General features: G+C 39.5%; 1 pseudogene; it reads left to right on the top strand.

Annotated features, from left to right (window-relative positions):
* The first annotated feature begins 4,063 nt into the window (after window positions 1-4,063).
* LOC122745451 lies at window positions 4,064-5,472 on the top strand (annotated as a pseudogene).
* The last annotated feature ends 10,049 nt before the right edge of the window (window positions 5,473-15,521 follow it).

The following is a 15,521-nucleotide window of genomic DNA, read 5'->3' as shown; positions in this document are numbered from 1 at the left end:
TGTTACTTTGTGTACAGTACATTTCAATTTGCATCAACTCATGTAAGTCTTTCTGGGTTTTTCTGAGAGCATCCTGCTCATCATTTCTTATAGCACAATAGTGTTCCATCATAATTTCATCCCACAATTTGTTCAGCCATTCCCCAATTGATGGGCATCTCCTCAATTTCAAATTCTTTGCACCAGAAAAGGGCTGCCATAAATATTTTTGTACATATAGGTCCTTCAACTTTTTGGGTTTTATCTAGTGGTATTACTAGGTCAAAGGGTATGAATGGCTTTATAGTCCTTTGGCCATAGTTCCAAATTACTCTATAGAATCCCTTTGAATCAGTTTATAACCCCACCAACAGGGCATAAATGTCTCATTTTCCCCATATTCCCTACAACATTTGTCATTTTCTTCTGCTGTCCTATTATCCAATCCAATAGGTATGAGGTAGTACCCCAGAATTATTTTGATGTGCATCTTTCTAATCCATAGTGAAATAGAGTATTTTTTTCATATGGCTATAGATAGCTTTGATTATTTTACCTGAAAACTCTTCATATCTTTTTTTTTTTTTAGTGAGGCAATTGGGGTTAAGTGACTTGCCCAGGGTCACACAGCTAGTAAGTGTTAAGTGTCAGAGGCCAGATTTGAACTCAGGTACTCCTGACTCCAGGGCCGGTGCTCTATCCACTGTGCCATCTAGCTGCCCCTCTTCATATCTTTTGATTATTTATCAGTTGGGGAATGGCTATTATTTTAATAAATTTGACTCAGTTTTCTATGTGTTTGATAAATGAGGCCTTTGTCAGATGAACTTGCTTCAATTTTTTTTCACAGTTAGTATTGCTAATGGTATTTCCCTCCATCTATTTCCTCCCCATGACATTTACTCTATTCTCTATCTCTTTTTACCCTGTCCTTCATCAACAGTGTTTTGCTTCTGAATGCCCCCTCCCCCAATCTTCCCTTCCTTCTATAACACATCCCCTTATCCCCTTCCCCTCCTACTTTCTTGCAGGGTAAAATAGATTACTATAGCCAATTGATTATGTATGTTTTTCCCTCTTTAAGCTAATTCTGATGAAAGTAAGGGTCACTCACTCCCCAGCACCTCCTCCATCTTCCCCTCCACTGTATAAGCTTCTTCTTGTGTCTTTTATGTAAGATTCTTTACCCCATTCCACCCTTTCTCTCAATGCATTTCTCTTACCCCTTAATTTTATTTTTTAAAGATATCATCACTTCATATTCAACTCACACCTGTGTCCTATGTCTAGAAACACTCCATCTAGCTGCCCTAATAATGAGAAAGTTCTTAGGGAAAGTATCATCTACCCATGTAGGAATGTAGAGTTTAACCTTTTAACACCCCTTATGTTTTCTTTTTCCTGTTTACCTTTTTATGATTCTCTAGAGTCTTGTATTTGAAAGTCAAATTTTCTATTCAACTCAGGTCTTTTCGAAAATGCCTGAGGAGCAGCTAGGTGGTGCAGTTGATAAAGCACTGGCTCTGGAGTCAGGAGGACCTGATTTCAAATCTGGCCTCAGACACTTAACACTTACTAGTTGTGTGACCCTGGGCAAGTCACTTAACCTTCATTGCAAAAAAAAAAAAAAAAAAAAAAGGATTCCTGAAAGTCCTCTCTTTCATCAATTCCCATTTTTCCCCTGAAAGATTATACTCAGTTTTACTGGGTAGGTGATTCTTAGTTGTAATCCCAGTTCCTTTGCCCACCAGAATATCATATTCCAAGCCCTCTGATCCTTTCATGTAGAAGCTGCTAAATCTTATGTTATCCTAACTGTGGCTCCACAATAGTTGAGTTGTTTCTTTCTGGCTGTTTGCAATATTTTCTACTTAACCTGGGAGCTCTGGAATTTGGCTATAATATTCCTGGGAGTTTTTATTTTAGGATTTCTTTCAGGAGGCAATTGGTGGATTCTTTCAATTTCTATTTTACCTTCTGGTTCTAGAATATCAGAGCAATTTTCCTTGACAATTTCTTGGAAGATGATGTCTAGGTTCTTTTTTTTGTTCATGGATTTCAGGTAGTATAATAATTTTCAAGTTCTCTCTTCTGGATTTATTTTCCAAGTCAGTTGTTTTTCCAATGAGCTATTTCCCATTGCTTTCTATTTTTTCATTCTTTTAGTTTTGCTTTATTATTTCTGGACTTTTTATAAAGTCATTAGCTTCTATTTGCTCAATCCTAATTTTTAAGGAATTATTTTCTTCAGATAGCGTTTGTACCTCCTTTTCCATTTGGCCAATTTGGCTTTCCAAGGCAGTCTTTTCCTCATTGGCTTTTTGTACCTCTTTTACCATTTGGCCTAGTCTGTTTTTTAAGGTGTTATTTTCTTCAGTATTTTTTTATGTCTTCATTACCAAGCTGCTGACTTTTTTTCATGATTTTCCTGTATCACTCTTATTTCTCTTTCCATTTTTTCCTTTTCCTCTCTTACTTTATTTTCAAAGTCCTTTTTCAGCACTTCTATGGCCTGAAACAAATTTGTATTATTCTTGGGAACTTTGGATGTAGGAGCTTTGACTTGGTTATCTTCTTCTGAGGGTGTATTTTTTATCTTCCTTGTCACCATAGAAACTTTCTAGGGTCATCCTTTTTTCTGTTTTCTCATTTCCCCATCCTATTTCTTTATTTTTAAACTCTTTGTTAAAGTGAGGAACTGCTTCCAGAATGGAGGGTACACTGTCCCAAGTTTCAGGAGATTTGTGCAGCTGTTTTCAGAGATACTTCTAGTAATTTGTAAGTTTTTAGTTCTTTCAAGTTGTATGATTTAAGGAAAGGTAGGCTTAGTACTCTCCTGGCCTGTACTCTGGTTTGCAAGCAATGGTGGCCCTGCTTTTCTGCCCTGGAACTTTAAGCAGAGTCCCACTCCACTGTGGCCATAAGCTCCAGGTTCCTTATGCTCTTCCCCAGCCTGGGACCAGCACCCAAAACTATGACATGGATCCAAGTATGGGCAAAACACAGGGTCCTGCCTCAGTGCTGGCAAAGAGATCCCTGCAATCTCCTTCTGGCCAATTGTTCAACCCCCTTACTGTCTGTGGGGTGAGTTCCTGAAGCAGTTGCTGCTGCTGCTGATTCAGAGGCTCCCAAGTCCTACTCCTGATTTTCTGGGGCTGGGGTTGGATCTGTGCTATATCTGGGTCTGTGCTGGTGCAGCCTGCACTGGACTGTACTCCACTTTCACCTCAGTACAACAGACCTTTCCTGCCAACCTTCTAAGTTGTATTTCACTGGAAAATTATTTCACCCTGTCGTTTTGTGGGTTCTGGTGCTCTGGGAATTGTCTTAAAGCATTATTTGAAAGTGTTTAGAGGTGTGTTGGGGAGAGCTCAGTCAAGTCACTGCCTTTTCTCCACCATCTGGCTCCACCCTGTCCATATAATTAAAAAAAAAACTAGAATAAGAATAAGTTTTGAAATCCATAATTAAACACCTGATCAGAAATCCTGAAAATCAAAGGTGAGATGAATAAATTTGAAAGTAAGAAAAATCATTGAACTAATAAATCAAACTAGGAGCTGATTTTATGGAAAAAACAATAAAATAAACCACTGGTTAATTTGATTTTTTTTAAAAAGAAAGAAGAAAACCAAATTACCAGTTTAAAAAAGGATGAATTCACTAACATAAAGATAAAATTAAAACAATTATTAGGAGCTATTTTGCCCAATTACATGCCAGCAAATCTACCAATTTAAATGAAATGGGTGGATATTTACAAAAAACTATAAATTGCCCACATTAATAGAAGAAGGGGGCAGCTAGGTGGCACAGTGGATAGAGCACTGGCCCTGGAATCAGGAGTACCTGAGTTCAAATCTGGCCTCAGACACTTAACACTTACTAGCTGTGTGACCCTGGGCAAGTCACTTAACCCCAATTGCCTCACTAAAAAAAAAAAACACAAAAAAAAAACCCAGAAGAGGAAACAGAATACCTGAATAACTATCTTAGAAAAAGAAATTGAACTCTTGCCTGGCACTTACCTCTCTCTCGGCATGCTTTCCTTCTTAGGATACTGCTTCTCCTTCTTGAGGGAGGAATGTTCTCCTCTTCCTCCCCTCCCTCTTCCAGAGTTTTAGAGAATATCTTTGAGTATATTATTCTTCATCAAAATGAATTTATTCAGTCACTTAAGGAGTGGGTGGCCATTGAGAGTGATTCTGTTCAACCCCTGCCTTACTTCAGGCAAGAAATCTTTGAAATGATGGACATCGCTGCAGACAAACTTCAACACTTAAGAGCCACTGTCAGTTCAGTAGACATGGAACATCAACAGCTACCTGATGGTTGGAACTTTCCAATACCTCCCATTCTTCTAGCTGAACTTGATAATGATTCAAAGAAACCCACAGTGTGTTTTTATGGGTGAGTGGCATAAAGACCCCTTCACCCAGTAGAAATTCATGAAAAACTTAATGGATGCAGAACCACAGATAACAAAGGACCTGTTTTAGCTTGGATTAATGCAGTGGGTGCCTCCAAAGCCCTAAACCAAGATATCCCAGTGAATATTAAGTTCATCATTGAAGGAATGCAAAAAGCAAGTTCAGTTTCATTAGATGAGCTTGCCAGAAGAGGAAAAAAACATTTCTGATACAGTGTTGACTACATTGTCAATCACAGACAACCTGTGGATTAGCAAGAAGAAGCCTACACACATCTATGGAACCCAAGGAAACGTACTTTGCTGTGCAGGCAAAATGCAGTGATCAAGATTTTCATTCAGGAACTTTTGGTGGCATCCTCAATGAGCCAGTGGCTGATTTGGTATCCCTTCTTGGCAGCCTGGTAGATTTTTCAGGTGATATTCTGATCCCTGGAATCTATGACAGTGTGGCTCCCCTTTCAGAAGAGGAAAAGAAGATGTATGAAGCTACTGATTTGAACCTAGACGAATATCAAAATAGTAGCCAAGTGGAAAAACTCCTGTTTGAAACCAAGGATGAAATTCTCATGTACTTGTGGCAGTATCCATCTCTTTCTATTCATGGGACTGAGGGAGCATTTGATGAACCAGGAGCTAAAACAGTCATACCTGCCCAAGGAATGGGAAAATTTTCAATATGCTTTGTGCCTCATATGAATATTTCTGTCATAGAGACACAGGTAAAAAGGTACCTTGAGGATATATTCTCTCAGTCCAATAATTCCAACAAATTAAAAGTCACAATGGTGCTGGGAGTCTACCCTTGGATCACTGATATGTGGATCACAGTCTGTGGCTGCAAGAAGAGCAATCAAAACAGTGTTTGAAGTAAATGCTGATATAATACAAGATGAATCAACTATTGCTAAAACATTCCAGGATATTATACAAAAGCATGATGATGCTACCACTAGGAGCTGTTGATGAAAGAGAACACTCTCAGAATGAGAAAATAAACAGATATAAAGGTATTCAAATTGTTTGCAGCCTTTTTGCAGGAATTAGCTAAGATGCATTCATAACTTACTCAAGTTTCCAACCCCAAGATGACTAAACTGCTAGACCCTACTGGACAAGGATGTCATCTGAATACAGGAAAGCTTTCTTCTCCAGCCAAGAGCTTGTTTAAATTGCTTCATTTAAAATGTCTTGGGAAATTTGGACAAATAATAAAACATTCTGAAAGATAAAAAGAAATTGAATAAGCCATGAGTTCACTAAGAAAAACCCCCCAGGACCAGATGGAGTCACAAGTGAATTCTACTAAACATTTAAAGAATAATTCCAACAATAAACTATTAAACGACAATTCCAACATTAAACTATATTAAACAGATAAACTATTTTTTTAATAGACAAAAGAGTCCTGCCAAATTCCTTTTACAAAACAAATATGGTGCTGATACCTAAACCAGGATGAGCAAAAACAGAGAAAGAAAACTATAGAACAATTTCCCTAATAAATGCTGATGCAAAAATGCAAAATAAACTAATAGCAATATCACAAAGATCATACACTAAGACCAATTGGGATTTATACCAGGACTGCAGGGCTGGTTCAATATTAGGAAAACTCTAAGCATAACTGACCAGATCTATGGATAAGGGAAAAACATAATGACCAAACAAGAGACAGAGAGTATTATGAGATGTATGAATAATCATTTTGACACATTAAATTAAAAAGGTTTCACAGGGATTAAGGGAGGTAGAGAATTTGAAATTAAATTTAAAAAATGAATGTTAAAATCTTACATGTAATTGAGAAAATTAAATCAAATTAAATTTTAAAAAATTTTAAGTTCATCCTGGACCTCCAAGTTTCCACCAACCGTGAACTGAACTTTCTCATCACCACTGAAAGGAAATCAGAATACTAGGAATAAGGCTTGGTGTTAAATGTTTAACAACTAACTCTTGAAAGGAAATTTATTCATTACACATTTTAAAGTTTAAACTGCATTATTAACATTTTCTCAATCACTTTCTTGTGTCTAGACAATCAACAAAATAAAGAAATCCCTAATCCGTAGCGTTTGTGGAGCTCTGATGCAAATGCTTACGCTAAAAATTTATAAATTGGCTCTCGCTGGCTGGTTCCAACTGGTTTTTAGCACATTCCTGAATGAGACATAGTGATCAGTGAAGAAAAGAAGGTCTTGAGATCTCTTCTATCAAGTTGAAGTTTGTAGCCAGAAGTAGCCCAAAGCAAAATTGTGAAGTAACCAAAGTTCCCTTTTTGTTTTCTGCCACTTTCTCTTTCTTTGCCTCTGTTCCAGCCTAATCTTATCTTTTAAGTGCTCCTCCTTCTCCTTTCTGAACTTCCCTAGCCTGTGTCCAATGATTCAGAATTGCCTCCCACAACTCCCCTCATCAAAATTCTCATTCCTTCAAATGTCTGTCTCACAAAGGAGATCATGAAGGGGAAAAATGGTAAATTAATTCACACATACTGCGACAATAATTGATGTTTTCTTTTCCTATAGTATTTTCAATTTAAAAGAGGATTTTAAAGAGGGCAATGACTTTACCCAAAGGACAAAGCTTTAATGAAAATACTTTTGATAAGAAAATGGAGGGAGCTTTGCTGCTATACCCCAAGTCCCCACTGGCTACTCTGATAATGTGTAAATTTGGTTCTCTGAATGCCGCACCCCCCCCCCCCCTTCCCTTTTCTCTTACCAGTTCATTAAGCTCTGGCTCAAGAGGAAACTCCACCAAGAATCCTTCCCTAACTAACCTCACTCCCTCTGATCACCCTTATACTATAGTCCCATTGACACAAAACATACCCCTTAGAGTCCATTATCTTGCATTTGAACTGAAACTGCTTTGCCATTGTTCTCTGTTACATCATGCACGATTCCTTTAATCGTGTTATTGGCCTTCTAGATTTCTCCAAATATATTATGGCTCTCTAGGCTACACTGACCAGAATTACTCAGACATGGTATTCCTGCATCTCCCATCCAGTTCCTCCCTTGGCTTGGTTCACTGTGAATTAACCTGGTATAAAGGTGAGTTAATTAGTAGCCTAATCTGAGTACAGCTATCAGCCCAAGCTTGTCCTGCTGTTCTCTAAGAAGATCTTACCAAGTTAAGAAATCCTCTTGCCACGTAGGAACTTGTAGTGACCTTTGCTCCATGGAGCAGAAGGCCTCTGGATGATAAAAGAGAAGAAGCTATTCTCTAGATGAGGTGGCCATTTCCACGTCTTATCAGGGCACCAAGATATTGTCTTATGGGAACTCAAGAGAATTGCTTCTATCTTGCAATTTACTAATTTGATCATTTATATCCCATGCTGATAAACCTCAAGGCTATACTAATGCCCAAATCTACCTAGGTTCAGGTGCAATCATCTGGGGCTTTATCAAACCCGAGCTGGGATCTACATCCTACCCACCCTTCCAAGGTCAACTCAGGTACCACCTCTGTGAAACTTTTTATACTATCATAACCTACACAGGTCTCTCCTTTCTCTGCATCCTTTCAGTACTTATGGTCTGAAGCACGCTATCTGAAATTAGGGTTCCTTTTTATTGTTCGCTAATTGTTTAATGTGTTTATACCTTATTCCCCCAACTAGCCTTTACAGTCTAAAGTAGGGACTCTGTCTTCTTTTATAAAACTGACGGTGGGTCACTAGCATGCTTCTTGTTAAATTGTTAAATTCTCATGATCTGATTGGTTGTTCGATTGGCAGTGCATGACCTTTGTTCTCTCTCCCTCTCTTGCCAGTGACCTGGTTCATTAAATGTTTGATATCTCCCGGGAGCCAAAGGCTCTGTCTTTTGGAAGGTGGAGTTCCCTTACAATCCATGATGAGCTGGAAAAGTCTTGTTGGAAACTCAGCTATGGCTTCATTTTCAAGGCCTTCAAAGTTATCCTTGTGATTTGGGGAATCCTTCCTGCCACTATTGCCCTGGAGATATGATTATACGTCTTTCTTATCTCCTATCCCTATCCTCAGAGTAAGTGCTTGACCTCCACAACCTTTCAGACTACATCTCCTTCCTCTGAGATCAGGAATGATCAGAAACCCTCTGAGGCCACTTCAGAAGTATAGAGATGAAACTTATGCAAAATCCAGTTGTGACTAGATCAGTAGACAAATCTCATTCAGAAATTCTTTGGCATTGGAAGCTTCTGTCCAGGCAGGGTGATAACCATACCAGTGTTGTTGTTATTGTTTGTCCTTTATTCTCAAAGAGAACCATGACATCAGGGTGATGTCATGACTTGCACTGAATTGAATTTAAGTGAGGCAGGGCTGACCAGTGTAACAACAGCAGCAATAACAAGAAGAGTCTAGCCTAGGCTCTGGCTCATGTCCTGGCTCCCATGTACATTAGCAGGTTGAGTCCCTAGACTGGCTACTAATCCCCTCAGGTTCTTGGGGGGAAAATCTAAGGCCTTGTCAGATCTAATACTGTTCCTCATGAGCTCCCATCCTGTATGTTTCCCCCAATATCATCAATCAGTTAAAATCTCCCCAACATCAATTAACTAATTAACATCAATTGCCTTTTACAAAGGGGTATTGACTGATAAGGTGTATTAAAAACCAAACAAAAACAGCTCCCAGAACAGGGGCTCACACTACCCTCTCCACATTCACTTGGTGCCTGGGAAGGGTGGTCTCAAATTTAAAGTGGTTGCAACCAACCATTCCCCCCATGAAACTGGAGAAGGAGGACTATGTCCTGAACCAGGGAGTTCTTTTCTCTCTTTGAAAGGTCTCCACCAAGTTCAATTAAGAGAATGATGTGGCTCACGAGACCCCTTTGCTAAATTTTCATTGTGAACAGTTGCACCTAAGAAATTAACAAATGCTACAAATCTGGGCTTGGTTTATTGTTTTGTTGAGTGTCTAGACTTAAGGAAGTGATGGAGAAAATGTTAATAATTCAGATTAAATTTAGAAATGTGTTGAGCTGGGGGCAGCTAGCTGGTGCAGTGGATAGAATACCAGCCCTGGAGTTGGGAGGACCTGAGTTCAAATCTGGCCTCAAACATTTATTAGCTATGTGACCTTGGGCAAGTTACTTAATCCCAATTGGCTTACTTTTTTTTTTCTGCAGAGCTGGTTATAAAACATTTACCAGAACACCACTGCTTCCAGCTCTAAATCTTATAATCCCATGACTCTTTGGGGTTGGTATAAACTTTGAGAAGAGGCTTTGACTCAGAGTCTACTTAGAAGGGGAAAAAAAATAAGGTTGGGATATAGGCACCAGAGGAGAGAGCAGTGTCCGAGTATCAAAGACCAGCACCTCTAATTTACAGGGCAGAATTCTTACGCCTCAGTCAATTAGCTAGTCTAGAATCTTTCTATCACACAGTAATCTGCCACTTGTGGCAGAGTGCTTCCCCTGAGTGCTGGGGAAGACTCTCTTAGAAAATGTTTAGGGAATACTCTAAGTCAACACTAAACAAGTTCAGTGGGTAATGGTCTTCTTGGTGTGAAGCACCACCACCCCTCATCAAAATAGCTCCACCTTGATAGCTGAAATAGCACAATTAGAGATTCACTCCTTTGAGTTATGTATTAACCGCTGCAGGTTCTGGTTTAATGCAAATGTCCCTGGAAGGCATTAAATTCCTAAACTATGTTGTGAAAGAGTTTATCAGCTACTGCCTTCCTAAGAGATCAGAGTTTTAGAGCTGGAAGGGATCTTAGCAGTCATTGACTTCACTCCCTCATTTTAACAGAAGAGAATGAAGCTCAGCAAATCTAAAGGACTCACTCAGGATCAAATATCTGGTAAATATACAAGGCAAGGCTCACACCCAGGACTTCCTGACTCCAGTCTGGTCTATCCACTATACTACACTCCCTCTCTTGCTCATAGAAATGAAAATTATGATTGACCAGGAAGGGGACATTTTGGAATCTAGAGCGTTGATGGAAAATAAGCATGCCTGGATGGGACACTTCAGGAGAGGTCTCCTGAGAGTGCTGGGTAACTGAGGGATAAGATGGGAACACCTGGTAGTGGGAAGGAGAAAGTAAAGGGAAGTTTGGGATAGAAAGACAAACTCAATCTCCTTTAGGTAATGTGTTGTGGAAAGACACTGGACTTGGAGTCAGGAGACCCAGAATTTGAAACTAAGCTCTGCTACTTAACGATTGGATAACTAGCGATGATCACTGAGCCTCAGTTTCTCCCATGTGTAAAGTGGAAGACTTGGACTAAATGAACTCTAACGTGCCTTCATAAGGTCACAGAGGTAGAAAACATAGAATTTGGGGAATTTAAAGATTATTTGTATAATCCCCTTAGAGACTCAGAGAAATGAAGAAATCCACCAGGGTCACACAGCTAGACTAGGATTTGAACCAGGGACTTTTGAGTCTTAAGCTAGCATCCTGTCATTTACATCACACATTGCATGATTCTATGGGAATAAAGGCAGGTTTGCACTACTGACAACATGGGGTTGAGAGGAAACCCTTTTGTAACCCTTCATTAAAGCACTGTAGAAATGTGCGGTATTACCCATCTGAACATTGCCAGGTAGGAGCTGAATGTGTGTTTCTTCACTCAGTGAAATTGTGGTTGTCCTGAGGTCCTCACTTGGGGGAGATGATAGCATGGCACACGGTGGAACCTGGACTTCGGTATTTATTCTCTTAGGTCATTACTGTCAAAGTCTAGAGCTTATCTGACCCAGATAAGAACCAGCAGCTCTGGTGAAAACTTTTGGCTTCAGAATAAGTACAATCACCCCAGTGCTCTGCCATACCACATGCTGGCTATTAAGAGAGGATAGGGGCAGCTAGGTGGCACAGTGGATAAAGCACTGGCCCTGGATTCAGGAGGACCTGAGTTCAAATCTGGCCTCAGACACTTGACACTTACTAGCTGTGTGACCCTTGGCAAGTCACTTAACCCCAATTGCCTCAGCAAAAAAAATATATATATATATATATATATATATATATATAAAGAGAGGGGATCACGGATCACTCGAGGAGAGGGGTAGTAGAGTGTAATGGATGGAGCACCTCACTTGGAGTCAGAAGGACCTGGGTTTAAATATTGCCTTAGACCTTACCAGATGTGTGGTTCTGGCTAAATTATTTAACCACTCTTGGCCTCAGTTTCCCCATCTGTGAATGGGAGAGGAGAGGAATTGGTAACTTCTAGGATTCCCTTTTAATTCTAAATCTGTAATCCTATGAAAGAGAGAGTGTTCACCTCTTTTTGCCTACTACTCATCAAAGCAAATGGAGACTACTTTGCACAGTGAAAGTTTTGAGCCAAAGAACCACATCCTAGCCCAGTTTTGTGGCAGAGAATTCTTGATTTATCATTTGGTCTCTATAGTGTTTTACTCTAGGAGAAGCACCAAGGCATTTTGTATTTAAGAAAACAAAGATTATCATAAGGAGGGCTAGTTCTTCAATGAGACCTAAGAGTTCTCTGGGCTTTAGCTTCTCCTTTTTGCCTAGGGTATACCTCCTTAAATATTTCCCTAGGTCCATCCTCTGAGACTCAACTTATTAGAATTGTAGATCTAGAAGGTAATGTGAAAAAGCATCTAGTCTAACCCTCTCCATTATAAAGATGAAGAGACTGAGACTGGAGAATTTTCAGTCATTTTCCCAAGGTCACGTAGATAGCTAATGGTAAGGGCAGGATTAGAACCCAGGATTTTTGAGCTACTTAATTAAACAAACATTTATTAAACACCTCCTGTCTTCCAAGCACTGTGCTAGGGGCTGGATATACTAAGACAAAAGGAAAAACAGCTCCTGACCTCAAGGAGCTCACATTCTATAGGGGTATGTTTGAATAAAGAATTTTTGGGGGGTGATGAGGGTTAAGTGACTTGCCCAGGGTCACACAGCTAGTAAGTGTCAAGTGTCCAAGGCTGGATTTGAACTCAGGTACTCCTGAATCCAGGGCTGGTGCTTTATCCACTGTGCCACCTAGCTACCCCATAAAGAAAACTTTTTTAAAAACACAGAACTTTCCTGGCACTTCAAGTCTGCATGTCACAATGTAGCCTTTTATCTGACACTTTTATATCTATTTCATGTATATTTGTCTTATTTCTCCAACTAGATGATAAGTTTCTTGAGGGCAGTGATTGTATCTTCCTCCTTAACATCTACAACAGTACAAGTTGCATAGTAGGCACTTAAGGAGTGCTTCTTGATGTACTGGTATTAATGGAATTTTTTCTAGAGTTGGCTTTCTTTGGTTCATCACCAGGTTAGCTGCAGGTTGAACAGATTTTGGCCACAGCAATTCTCAGAGACACTCTACCAAGTTGTAGAGGGGTTGCTGTTTGTATGGGTGGAGGATACTCATAATGATGACATCATGGATTCTTGGAGTATTGAAGAAAACAGAAAATATTTTTTAACTAGTTTGATTCTTTGAGAGGGAAGTTTGGATTTCTCACCTACCTTTGTTCATAGACGTGGTTGTTCACTGGGAGGTTGGTCTGGATTGTATGCTCCTAGATTTAGATATAAAAGAAACCTTAGAGGCCTTCATGTGCAATGCCCTCAGTTTAAGATGAGGAAAAGACACAGACAGAGTAAGTAATTTGTATGGGGCCAAATAGCTAGCAAGTATCTGAGGTAGGACTCAAATTCAGCTCTTTCTGATTCTAAGTGTAGCCCTCTATCCACTAGGCTACCTAGACTGGCAGGTGGCCAAGCCAGAATGAGTCAGCATAAGTGGGAAAGAAGGAAGGAAAATTTTTTTTGCCCTTCATATTGAAGCTTTGGTCTAAATTCCTGACAAAAATTAAATTTCCTTTCTTCTCCTTTTCCCATCTTTGCCCCTCGACCACACTGCCATGACTTCCCAGGAGGACTAGGGATTCTTAATGGCCAACAGCATAAGACTAGGAGCCTATAGGGAATGAGAAGTCACAGTAACTCCAGAAGAATGATAATAACCACATCTATACTTTAAAAAGATTAGTTTGGTGGGGACAGTATGTGAAGAATAGATTGGGGGGGGGATATATTGAATGTCTTGTGGCAAAAAACACCAAACAAACAAAAACTCAACAAAACGAACCTCCCTAATAATGAGAGTTATCCAAAAGTGCAATGAGTTGCCTTAAAAGGTAATGGGTTCAGGAGAGCATTCTGTACAGTAACAGCAATGTTGTAATGATAATCAACAGTGAAAGACTAGGCTACTTTGATTAATAAGATGATCCAAGACAATTTAAAAGGAGTCCTGATGAAAAAATGCTATCCATCTCCAGAGAGAGAACTGATGAACTCTGAGTACAATTGAAGTATAATTTTCTTGCTTTTTTCTTTTTTGTTGTTTTTCTTGAGATTTGGCTAACATGAAAATGTTTTGCATGATTTCATATGTATAATTGATTTAATTTTGTTTGCCTTTATAGAGGGTAGGAGTGAAGTGGGAAGGAGGAAGAGAATTTGCAACTCAATTTAAAAAGAAAATAATGAAAAAAAGACATATATACATATATATATATATATATATATACATACACACACATATGAAAAGGCAATAAGTTCTCACTCATTGGAAGGCTTGAAGGAAAATGTTGTTGACCATGTTGTAGTGTGAATTTTTTTTTCACATACAGATTGGACTTCATGGATGCAGAGGCACCTACCTTCCAACTCTGAAATTCTGGGATTCTGTGAAGGTGGGAAGACCTACTAGAAGACTATTGCAATAATCCAGGTAAGGGGGGGGGGCAGCTAGGTGGCACAGTGGATAAAGCACTAGTCCTAGATTCAGGAGGACCTGAATTCAAGTCTGGCCTCAAACACGTGACACTTACTAGTTGTGTGACCCTGGGCAAGTCACTTAACCTTCATTGCCCCACCAAAAAAAAAAAATAATAATTCAGGTAAGCTTGTACTTACTAGTCTGGTGGCAGTGGTAGTAATGAAGAGACAACAAATGTGAAGGCTGTTATAGAGGTAGAATCAAAAGGAAGTAGGATCTGTTTGAAACATGAGGGTCTAAGAAGAAGGTCAAGTCAGAACAGAGACGCTACTTAGGCTTAGAATGAAAATGATGGTGATGATCATCAATAGGTCAACCAAGCATTTATTAAACAGCTACTATGTGCCAGACACCATGTTAGAAAGCAGAGAGAAAAAGAGAGAAACAAAATGGCTTCTACCCAACAACCTATCTATGCTAATGGAGGAAACAACATGTAAGCAAATGGGTTCACACATGAAAGAAACAGAGTCCAATGGAGGTAACCTCAGAGGGGAAGGTTCAAGTGATCCATGCATCTCAAACTCAATATGGCCAAAATTGAGCTCATCCTCATTCCTGTAAAACCCTTGCTGGATTCTTTTAAGTCCCAACTAAAATCCCACCTTCTACAAGAAGTTTTTTTTTTTTTTTAGTAAGGCAATTGGGGTTAAGTGACTTGCCCAGGGTCACACAGCTAGCAAGTGTTAAGTGTCTGAGACTGGATTTGAACTCAGGCACTCCTGAATCCAGGGCCGGTGCTCTATTCACTGCGCCATCTAGCTGCCCCTCCATGTTGTATTCTTGCTGAATATCCTTTCCTTGCTCTGAATGCCCTTCACCTGCTATGGCCAATCAATCAATCAATCAGTATGCATTTATTAAGCACCTACTATGTGCCAACATCTTTTCCTATCTTCTTTTAGGGTGCTCTCCCTTTTTTGTGAGCTGCTGAAACTGACAATATTAATTACTTCAAAGCCCTTGGATTTGTGAACACTTGAAAATATGTTGAATGCTGAGGTGTTGTTATTATTGAAATGTTTTCATATACATCCATGCAAAATCTGAGTCCTCCGTGTGGCCACATACCACTTGAGACCTTGTCCTTTGAATGGGACTATAACTGTAGGACCAATGAAGGACTATGTAGTAGAAGGAGACAACATTCACATAGTTATCAGACTACAACTCTTTGTATTCCTCTTATGGGCAGACGTGATAACCCATCTGTCCCTGCAGAAGAATAATAACTCTAATACATCTACTCAGCCAGATCTATGGGGCTTCTAATGCCAGTTACATGAATGATGGGAGTCAGGAGCATGGGAGGAGGTGCTTCGGGACAG

The sequence above is a fragment of the Dromiciops gliroides genome, chromosome 3, assembly GCF_019393635.1.
Source record: "Dromiciops gliroides isolate mDroGli1 chromosome 3, mDroGli1.pri, whole genome shotgun sequence".
NCBI lineage: Eukaryota > Metazoa > Chordata > Mammalia > Microbiotheria > Microbiotheriidae > Dromiciops > Dromiciops gliroides.
The sequence above is the reverse complement of the archived record's forward strand: the minus strand, read 5'-3'. Positions and strand labels throughout refer to the sequence as shown.